At 34.7% G+C, this 11754-nt stretch overlaps 1 pseudogene; it reads left to right on the top strand.

Annotated features, from left to right (window-relative positions):
- Positions 1-1389, top strand: part of LOC102990649 (heterogeneous nuclear ribonucleoprotein K-like) — a 1735-nt pseudogene extending 346 nt beyond the window's left edge.
- The last annotated feature ends 10365 nt before the right edge of the window (positions 1390-11754 follow it).

Genomic DNA, 11754 nt, shown 5'->3' with positions numbered 1-11754 from the left:
AAAAAAAAAAAAAAAAAAAAAAAAAAAAAAGATCTAGGAACACTGATGAGATGGTTGAATTATGCATTCTGCTTCAGAGCAAGAATGCTGGGGCAGTGATTGGAAAAGGAGGCAAGAATATTCAGGCTCTCCGTACAGACTACAATGCTGGAGTTTCAGTCCCAGACAGCAGTGGCCCCGAGCGCATATTGAGTATCAGTGCTGATATTGAAACAGTTGGAGAAACTGAAGAAAATCATCCCTACCTTGGAAGAGGGCCTGCAGTTGCCATCACCCACTGCAACCAGCCAGCTCCCAATCGAATCTGAAGCTATGGAATGCTTAAATTACCAACACTATAAAAGAGAAGCGACTTTGACTGCGAGTTGAGACTGTTGATTCATCAGAGTCTGGCTGGAGGAATTATTGGGGTCAAAGGTGCTAAAATCAAAGAACTTCGAGAGAACACTCAGACAACAATCAAGCTTTTCCAGGAATGTTGTCCTTAGTCCACTGACAGAGTCATTCTTACTGGAGGAAAACCTGATAGGGTTGTAGAGTGTATAAAGATCATCCTTGATCTTATATCAGAGTCTCCCATCAAACGACGTGCTCAGCCTTATGATCCCAATTTTTACGATGAAACCTATGATTATGATGGTTTTACAGTGACGTTTGATGACCACCGTGGATGTCCCATGGGATTTCCCATGCAGGGAAGAGGTGGTTTTTTTTTTTTTTTTTGAAGAGGTGGTTTTGACAGAATGCCTCCTGGTCGGCGTGGGTGTCCCATGCCTCCATCCAGAAGAGATTATGATGATAGGAGCCCTCGCCGAGGACCTCCTCCACCTCCTCCTGGACGAGCGGGCCCGGGTGGTGGCAGAGCTCAGAATCTTCCTCCTTCTCCACCACCACCTAGAGGAGGAGATCTAATGGCCTATGACAGAAGAGGAAGACCTGGAGACCATTATGATGGCATGGTTGGTTTCAGTGCTGATGAAACCTGGGACTCTGCAGTAGATACAAGGAGCCCATCAGAGCCGCAGATGGCTTATGAACCACAGGGTGGCTCTGGATATGATTATTCCTGTGCAGGGGGTCGTGGCTCATATGGTGATCTTGGTGGACCTATTATTACTACACAAGTAACTGTTCCCAAAGATCTGGCTGGATCTATTATTGGCAAAGGTGGTCAGCAAATTAAACAAATATGTCATGAGTCAGGAGCTTCGATCAAAATTGATGAGCCTTTAGAAGGGTCCAAAGATCAGATCATTACCATTACAGGAACACAGGCCCAGATACAGAATGCACAGGATTTGCTGCAGAACAGTGTGAAGCAGTATTCTGGAAAGTTTTTCTAAGACTAGTAAAGAACTGAAGGAGTCCTGCATCTTTTTTTTTTTTTTTTTTCGTGCTTCTGTTTAAAAAGCCAACATTCCTCTGCTTCATAGGTGTTCTGCATTTGAGGTGTAGTGAAATCTTTGCTGTTCACCAGATGTAATGTTTCAGTTCCTTACAAACAGGGGTGGGGGGTGGGGGAGGGTGTGCAAAAACGAACACTGAAATTTTGAAACAGCAGCAAGAGTGAGTGAATTTTAACTTTTGTTCATTGTTGGTGGTTAAAAAAAAAAATCCCCCCCATGTAATTACTGTGAACACTTTTCTTTGTGGTCACTGTAACATCTGCGGGGCTGGGACAGGGAGGAAAACTAACAATAGTCCATATGTCCCTGGCATCTATTCAGAGCAGTGTGCAGAATGTAATGCCCTTTTGTAAGAAACGTTTTATGATTTTTAAAATAAATTTAGTGAACCTAAAAAAAAAGTTCATTAAATATTTTTCTTAATAAATATACATTATAAATAAATCAAACACTTGGTTTTGATTCTAAATTATAGATAAAAGCATGCTATGCCTAAAATCAGAAACATTGATTTATTTAACTCTGTATATTATCAGAGACTGGGAATTTGTTAATGGCAGTAGGACTCTTTAATAATAAGTTTCTTCAGATGTTCCAGTTAGTAACCTGAAATCAAGGTAATGTGTAGAAACTTTATAATTCAAGACAATTGACATAGGTGTTAAGGAACAATGGAGAATTTACTTGAAATGTAAAAATTAATAAAAAGACAGACAAACTAAACAATATTTGACATATGCACTAATGGTTTTAACCTTTTGGATATATTAGGTAGCTTTTGAAAATTTTATTTTAGGCCTCATATTTCCACTGTGTAAGAAATAACGGGAATGGTGAAATATACTCAACTAATTAGCTTATAAAAACACTATATCATATGAGTATTTTACTAATCCGATGAATAATATTGCACAGCTTTTCCCCAGTGTTCCTTGTGTCAGTGTCTTATACTGAAACAATTTTGTGATGATAATATGGTCTATTATCTTAAAATTTAGAATGTAATTAACATAAAATTTTAAAATTTAATTTATTACATGTTTATCTCTATATCTTTAGACTTAGGAAATTTAAAATAATGTATATGCACTTGAAGAAGCATAATTCTGCTATTTCTTTTTCTATATATAAAAACAATCAAAACCAGATGAGGAAAGGGTGATGATATCCGCCACCATAATGGGAAATATACCATCCCTTTTCCTAATCCCACATTCAAGCAGGTCTTCAGACCCAAAGCACAGATTGAAGGAGGAGCTGCATCTACCTGAGGACTACACAGTGTGACAGCAAACATATAGAGTATGGATTTCTCCATTGTTTTCCCAGAGGAATTTAAGTCCATTTATATGAGAAAGTGTTCATTTAGGAAAGACATTCTCGCATATTTTGAAGGTGCTGATTATAGATTCTGATCTGTCACTGACACCAGAGGACCCAAAATGTCATTGTGCCCCCCCCCACACACACACACATTTGAGTGACTTACAGAGTCTAGGAGATAAGTAACATCCTACATCAAATAGCTCCTGTGACTCAGTGGACACACCTAAGTTTCATTTTCCTGTTCACTGCATGCTCTGAATTAAAGTCTATTCTGGTCTTGCCTAACAAATCATAAAAATAAGATTCCAAAGTTTCAAACCATTTCCAAGGAATTTAATTGAGTCCCAGAACAAACTAAAGAAAGTTTATAGGAATATAAAAATATTGACAACCCAACAAGAGAAAATTCACAGTTTTTGGCATCTAATAAAATATGACATGCATGCAAACGAGCTTGAAAATACAATCCATAATGAGGATAAAAAAATAAATCAATAGAAATAGACCCAGGATTAACACAGATAGCAGAATTAGTAAACAGGATATTAAAAGTTAATATAACTATATGGAATATGTTCAAGATGGCAGAGAAATATTGATTTATTATGTGAAGTAGGAAAACAGAATATAGTTTTAAAATAACTAAATTTAAATTCTGTGGATGAAAAATATAGTGTCTAAGATGACAAATGCACTGAAATTGGCAGTAGATTAGACACTGCAGGAAAGTAGTTCAGTTAGTGAACATGAAGACAAAACAAAAGAACCTATCAAATTTGGACCTGGGAATAAAAAAAAATAGACTTAAAAGTAAAAACAAAGTACTAGTGTACTTTGGGAAATTTTAAGCAGACTGAAATACATTAAATGTACTTAAATATTTCAGACATAACTGGAGTCCCTGAAGGGTTGCAATGAGAAAGAAAGATATAAAACTATTTGGAGTAATAGTGTCTGAGAATTTTCCAAAGTGGTAAGAACTATAAATTCATAGAATCAAGAATATTAATGAAACTCAAATAGAAAAAAAAGGTGAAGAAAACCACACCAAGGTAATTCGTAATCAAATTGCTTAAACTAATAATGAAGAGAATATCTTAAAAGTACCCAGAAAATAAAGACAAATTACATCCAAGGGAACAAAGATGGGAATCAAAGCAGAATTCTCCTCAGAAACAATGCAAGGCAGAAACACATTTAAAGTATTGATAGAAACAAAACAAAGCAAAACAAAAAAAAATGGGCTACTTGTATCCTATACCCAGAGATAGTATCTTTCAAATACAAAGTTAAAAGGAAAGCTTTCTTACGCATACAAATCTTGAAAGAATTACTCAAGTGAAGATCTGCGCTACGAGAAAGGTTGGGAAGAGAAATGATACCACATAGATATCTGATGTACACAAAGAAATGAAGTGCAGCAAAAGTGATAAATATGTGGGAACATATAAACCATTTATTATTCTTTTTGTTTAAATATCTTTAAAATATAATCGACAGTTTTAAGCAACAGTAATACAGTGCAGAGTGGGCTTTATAATATATGCAATACTGAAATGCATACACCAATGATACAATAATACAAATAAGTTACTGGTGCAAGGTTCTTACTCTAGAGTTTATATAATATAATTAATTGAAGGTAAACTGAACAGTTTAAGGTGTTGTGGTAGACAAAATTTCAAGATGGCACCCGTTTCCTACCCTTTGTTGTATGTGCCATATAAAATCCCTTCTTTTTGAGTATAGACAGGACCTATGAATATGATGGATATTCTTCTCTTGAATAGGCTACAAATATGGAATAGGTTACTGAATAGCCACTCCCATGATTACATTACTTACACTCTATAACTCCTTTGAGGAAGCAGGAATAAGATTGACCTTTGACTTTGAAGAAGAAAGCTGCCATGTTGTAAGAAAGACATGTGGTTAGGACATAAGTGTGGGCTCCAGATGCTGACAGAAACCCCCAGCCAGCAAGAAAGCAGAGCTTTAGAGCCAAATGGAACTGAGTTCTGCAAAAAAACTAAATAAGTTTGAAGCGGACCTAAGGTCCACATAAGAATTCAGTCTGGCCAACACATTAATTTCAACCATCTGAGACTCTTAAGAAGAGAACCCAGTTATACCATAGCCAGATTTCTAGCCTACAGAAAGTGCAAGATAATACACTGATGTTGTTTTAAGCCGTGAGGTTTGTGGTATATAGAACTGGGAAGCTGCCATAACGAATACATGACAATGTCTAAGTGGAACTGGAAGCATGCAGAAGGTACATAGACTGAAGGAAATTTGAGAAGCAGAATAGACTAAACCTAAATTACCTTGAATATACTGTTGGTAGAAATCTGAACTTTAGAGATGCTGCTGGTTAGGGATGAGAAGAAAATGAGCAATACATTACTGGAGACTTGAGGAAGGAGGATCGTTATTATGTAGTGATGGAGACCTTAGTGAAAATATGCCCTGCAGTTATGTGGAATGCAGAACTTGTAAACAATGGACTTGGATAATTAGTTGAGAGAATTTTCAAGTAAAATGTTGAAGATGCATGATTTATTCCTGTTGCTTATAATAAAATTTGAGAGTAGAGAAATAAACTGATTGAAGAACCATTAAACAAAATAGAACCAGGACTGGGTGATTTTGGAAAGTCTCAGCCTCCCAGATGATATTATAAGTCAGAAATGGCTGCTAAAAGGGGCAGAGAGAAAAAAAGCTGAGTTTGTCATTGTACTTTGTGCTATAACATTAGTTCAGAACTTCAGAGTATTTAATCAAACAAAGTGTCCTTTCAAGAGATAAAGGGTCAAACTCACAGATCTTCTCAACCAAACCTGAGGGCCTCTAGGCAGCTTCAGAAAATTTTCTCTCAGCCATTTTATGTTTTTAACAAAAATTGTATATATTAAGGTGCACAATATGTTATAAAACAAAGCTATAGTAATCAAAACAGTATAGAATGAGCATAACAATAGACACATAAATCAATGGAATAGAATAGAGAGCCCCCAAATAAGCCCAAGCATATAAGTTCAACTAATTTTTGAGACATAATTATCTTAAAATAATTATTGGGTGTGGATTTTCTCTAATGTAAAGAATCTCAATGAAATACATGGAAGACACACATGGCTCTTGAGAAAATTGTATCAACAGAAATACTGTCAGCTTGGAGTGAAAGACACCAGAGAGAGTATAAAATGTTCCAATTTTACTGGAAACACATTCCAACTTTCATGCAAAAATAGAGACAACATAGAGGATAGAGTCAAGAGCTAATGAAACATTATTCCTAGGCTCTGAAACCTAATTTAAAAAGAGCCCATTTTTCTCTGGTTTAATTTCATAACTTTTATGAGTCATTGACTCATTTTTTACCTTTCATTGTTCCCCTTTTTGAACTATAACATCCATAAGTCTTCCTTATGCCTTTCCACCATTTATTTGGACACTTTCAGGGCAGATAACTTGTCTCTTCAGGTTCACAGTTCCACAGAGAGAGAGAACTTGCACTATATCAGCTACACTTAATAGATTACAGCCAGGATCCTCATCCCTATCTGGATCTGATTTAGATTTTGGACTTTGTACTGATGAGATGATGAGATTTGGTTGCATAGAAGGAGATTTGGGGCTTTGGGCTGATGCCATATAGAATTCTACTCTTGAGAACTTTAGAAAGAGGTGAACGTAGTTTGCATTTTAGAGAGAGAAGAATTGTGGGCCCACAAAGTAAGCTGTGGTAGGTGAATTCTAAGATGGTCCCCAAGATTTCCAGTCCCTAATGTATATGCCTTGTTTAATCTCCTTGCCTTGAGGGTGGGCAGGACCTATGAATATGATGGGATTGTGGTTCACTTCATTCCTTTACCTTGGGTTGCAAAGGTGATGAGAAAGTCACTCCCATGATGAAGTGATGTTATGTAAAACTTCTTCATAGCCAACTGGAATGAGACTCTCCTGCTGGTCTACAAGAAATGAGCTTCCTTGTGATAGGGCCATCTGGCTAGGTAGTGAAGGCAGCTTCTGATGGTTGAGAACAATCTAGGATGACAGCTGGCAAGCAAACAAAGACTTCAGTTTTATAGCCTCTTGGAACTGAATTTTTGCCAACAACCTGAACTAGCTTGGAAGAGGATCCCAAGCTCAAGATGGGAATGTAATCTGCCCCACACCTTGATTTCAGCCTACTGAGACCCTAAGTAGAAAACCCATTACTTGCAGAAATGACAAGATAATAAATGGATATTTACTTAGTTAAGCCTCTAAACTTGCAGTACTTTGTTATGCAGCAAACTAAACTAATATAGATGTGTGTTATAACCCAAGACTAACCACTAAAAAACATTAAATAGAATTATAGATTGATTTCTCAACCTCAGCACTATTAATATATTGGGCCAGATTAATCTTTGTTGAGAAGGGGCTGTCCTGAACCTTGTAGGATGTATAACAGCATCCTTCTACCTATCTGTCTATCATCTATCTTTTCATGTTTTGCACTTTGGTTAAATGCTGTCTTTGAATAATCTGATTAACTTGGAGCTTTTATGATCCTTTTGTCATTATTCTATATTTTTTTCACTGCTGGCAAACACAAAATATGGATCTTCTAATCTCTACTGGGACAAGAGGTAATTAGAGTAGGTCTTCTTTTAGATGGTCTCCTCTCCTCCCTATGATACTGTTTCTCATTCTGATTAATTTTGAGATAAGGTTACTAAGTTTTTCAAGATATAGTTCAGTTAACCTCCTTTATGTTTCTATAAACTATAGAGTTTGGAGCTGCATCACTAAAGCACTAAGCCTCCCATATTCTGGTAAATATTTGCTAGCTATCAGCATTTTAATTTGATGAGTGCTCTTATTTCTGCTGCTTTTTTTTCTTTTTTTGGCCAACTTTTGGTTTGTTCGTGTTCTTAATTTTTCTCAGAAGGAACTCTTTAGCTCTGGATTTACTCTACCATCTTACACTTGCAGTCACATATTTTTGTTTTTTAATTAATTTATTTTATTTTATTTATTTTTGGCTGCATTGGGTCTCCATTGCTGCAAGCGGGCTTTCTCTAGGTGCAGTGAGAGGGATCTACTCTTCGTTGTGGTGCATGGGCTTCTCATTGTGGTTCTCATGTGGCTTCTCTTTGTTGCAGAGCATGGGATCTAGGCACACAGGCTTCAGTAGTTGTGGCACGCGGGCCTAGTTACTCCACGGCATGCAGGATCTTCCCGGACCAGGGATCGAACCCATGTCCCCTGCACTGGCAGGCGGATTCTTAACCACTGCACTACCAGGGAAGTCCCTTGCAGTCACATATTTTTTGATGTTTCCATTGTAATGCCACTATATAAGTGCTACAATTTTCAATTTTACATATTTTTAAAATTCTAATTTTATTTACTGTTTATATATTTTGTAGAGTTTATATATTTTATAGAGTTTGTTATTCAACAATTTTGTTCAAAAGTATATTTTTAATTTTCACATTTCCAATACTCAGATTCTGGTTATGAACAGATCACTCAGTGTCTGAGATTTATCCAGATATCTGGCTACTTCTTTCAGATCACTTTGAAAGCTGTGCACTAAACCTTAGAATACAAACATCAATGATGAGAAAAATCCAAGTATAAGATTATATTTTTGACCACTGTTTAGTGAGAAATTTCCCTAATCATTAGAAACTTCTTTTTTGCAAGAAAAACATAAAATATGCATTTTGAATAAGAGCTAAAATTATCATAATTTGTTTTGTAGGACTATGATTTGGGATAAATGAGAGAAAGCAAATATAAAATGTCAAAATTCAAATATAACATCATTCAATTTAGGAATTATTTATATAAATTTATATTATTTAACCCCTTCTCTGTTGAAAATGTTTAGAACTTTATAAGCCACCTTAATTTAAATTATGTGCCTTGTAAGATATTACATATAAATAAATATAAATATACTCATTGTATTTTATGTATATATATATGCTTCATATAGATATTTAAAACTATATACGCATGGATGGAGTTAGAAGGCAGAAGGTATCATAAAGCATGGGAAAAAAGGAGCATTTGTTTGCATCAACAAATTCGCAGGAAGGGAGCCAAATATCAGGCCTTAAACTTATAAAAGAAATAAAAGATTATGATTTGATATATACAGTTCCAATCTTACCACACACTAAGGAAGCAGTATCAGCCCCCTCCACACACACACACACACACCCACATACACACACACACACACACACACACACACACACACCACACACCACACACACACACACACACACACACACACACACAGGAATTGACTGGAAAGAACCGTAAACTCAAAGGTTTAAATAGCTTGAGGAACTCATCCGGCTACTTCACATTGCAGTAGAATTTGGATGGACTTCATTTTCTTAAACTGCCAATGCATATTTTCATTTAGGTTGGAATTGCCTATTTGGATTACTATAACAAGTAAAGATATATATTTTTGTAAAAGAGACAAAATAAACATCTATGAAATATAACACGATAGCACTTTAATCCCAGTTATCACTGAAGTAGGTGTGCACATATTTATTTTTCTTTCACGAATATGTTTTTTTAAACTCTGTCCAAAACTTAAGTTAGAATTAGTTTACATTGGCCTAGTATCATCAGGCATTATAAAGGAAAATTTAGATATTTGAAAGTTTATAAAAGGTTAATTGAAATAATAAAATTATAATAATCGTTCATTTAATTGACCTTAAGCAATTTAAAATTGGAAGCAATTATACAAGCTATAGAACTGAAATATAGTGTAATTTTTGAAGTATGTGCTGGCATAATTATGTGGAGCATCACATTTTTCTCCCATGTGATGAGCAGAAAGAAAGAGTTAGAATTGCCTCAAAGGCAATAATTTTCCTTCAATAAAATGCTAACTTAAGGGTTAGAGAATCAGGAGAAGTTCATCTAATACCCTATAAATAGAGGTATCAAATTAAAGTTTTAATGATATTTAATTGACCTAAACATAAAATGACTTTCCACTGTAGTTAGTGAACATAATTACAGAGCCTAGCTGAGACAAAAGGCATTGGAAAATTTAGTTTTCTGTGAACTACTTCTAGTTTTTTGTCTGTTTGTTTTTGTTTGTTTGCTTGTTTCTGGAGAGAGGAAGAGGGAGAGAAAGAGGGAAGCATTATATTACACATGGATTTGTTTTTTTAAGTTTTTCATTCAATTTCTTCAATATATATCAAGGTACAGTTACTAACAAATGATCAAGCAAGATTAAATTAAACTGTTACTGGAGCAAAGTCATCTAATGGCTAAATACACATATAAAGCCATGCAAAGAGAGAATGCAGTGTCTCTAAATTGAGTAATAAGGATTAGAAAATACTGTAAAAACTTGGCTTGGACTGGGGAAATTTGATTAGCTAGAACAAAAGCTATAAAACAATTTCTCAAATACTTCACAACTTTGAAAAAAAATACATAGAACACATAAATTTGTCCCCCAACTTTTAATAATCTCTAATGAGATACACTGTATTTAAATGAAGAAAATACTTGTGACTAAACATCTTCAGATTTCTATATTTTGCCTCACTAGATGACAGTCAATCTTTTTATGTCCCCAAATCTTTTATTTGGAATCATGAAGAAATGACATTTTATACACTGAGTTTATTTTATTGATTTTTAATATTAACTCAGTTCCACAAATTTTATCATCATTAAGCCAACAGGTTAACTTTTCTACCCCCTTCCCCTGCCCAAGGTAAAGCAGAACTATTCTTTCCTTCTTTGTTGGCTATATTGCATTTTATTCATATCTTTGATTTCGTAGCTATCACATTTTTATTTTAAGATTTTCAACCTTCTAATATATAGTTTGTGAACTTTCTGAAATCAAGCCTATGTACTTAATTTTTATCTGTACCTTAATACCGAGAAACATGCCTACATTATAAGAGGGTCTTCATCAGAATTTATTAAAATAATCATATTTACTTGAATCTCTTAATAATTTACTGGATTATGCCTGTTCATGCTACTGAATATAAACATAATTTATGCTCAATCATTCAGGAAGCCTATATCCTTAATTATAAATAGGGCTCTAACTGTAAAATGTAAAGTAACAAAAGAACAAGATTAACTCACATTCACATACATACACACCCATTATATATTCTCTCATGTTTATTCATGTAATTGTCTTTACCTACAGTGCTTTCCTCTGTTACTAAATGACAAAATTCCACCATCCTTTACAATCCCATAAAAATAATGAAATATTGAGACTCACTTACATTTCTTATGCAATTCTTCCTCTCCACTTTTTTTTTTCAATAATATATCCTAGGATCTTACAAACAGTACCATCTAAATTAACCCTTGATTGTTCTTTAAATTTTCCAAAAATCCTTTGTATTTTGTCTTGCTTTCTTTTACCAACTTATTCCTTATATATCCAAACCTATGGCAGATCCTGCTGATTCTACTTCTCAATCAAGTATGTAATGGACCTATCATACGATATAGTAAAAAATAGTTTAAAAATAGCATAACAAAAATAATAACTAGTTATCTTTTTAAAATCTTCTAACTTTTCCACCTATTGCAACTACTTGTTGGAGTAACTGTCTTCTCTACTAGTGTTTTTAACTCTTTTTTTCTGCCTCCAGTTGTTGTTTAGATAAATGATTAAGGCCAGAAGTCAGCACACTTAAGACTCATGACCAATCCTCTTTTTGTACAGTTCTTTACATTTTTTATAAATGATGGGAAAAAAAATCAAAAGAGGGATCATGCTTAGTGACACATAGAAAGTATATGAAATTCAAATTTCAGTGTTCATGGGTAAAGTTTTATTGGAACCCAAACACACTTATAAACTTATTTATCGTCTATGGCTTATTTCTCCGCATAACAGCAGAGGTGAAGAGTTGTGACAGAACAGCTCACTAGAGATATACAGATGGCAAGTAAGCATATGGAAACATGTTCAACATAGCATAAGTCATGAAAACTG

The sequence above is a fragment of the Physeter macrocephalus genome, chromosome 13 (genome assembly GCF_002837175.3).
Source record: "Physeter macrocephalus isolate SW-GA chromosome 13, ASM283717v5, whole genome shotgun sequence".
Classification (NCBI taxonomy): domain Eukaryota; kingdom Metazoa; phylum Chordata; class Mammalia; order Artiodactyla; family Physeteridae; genus Physeter; species Physeter macrocephalus.
Note: the sequence above shows the minus strand (reverse complement) of the source record. Positions and strands in the feature narration are given on the sequence as shown.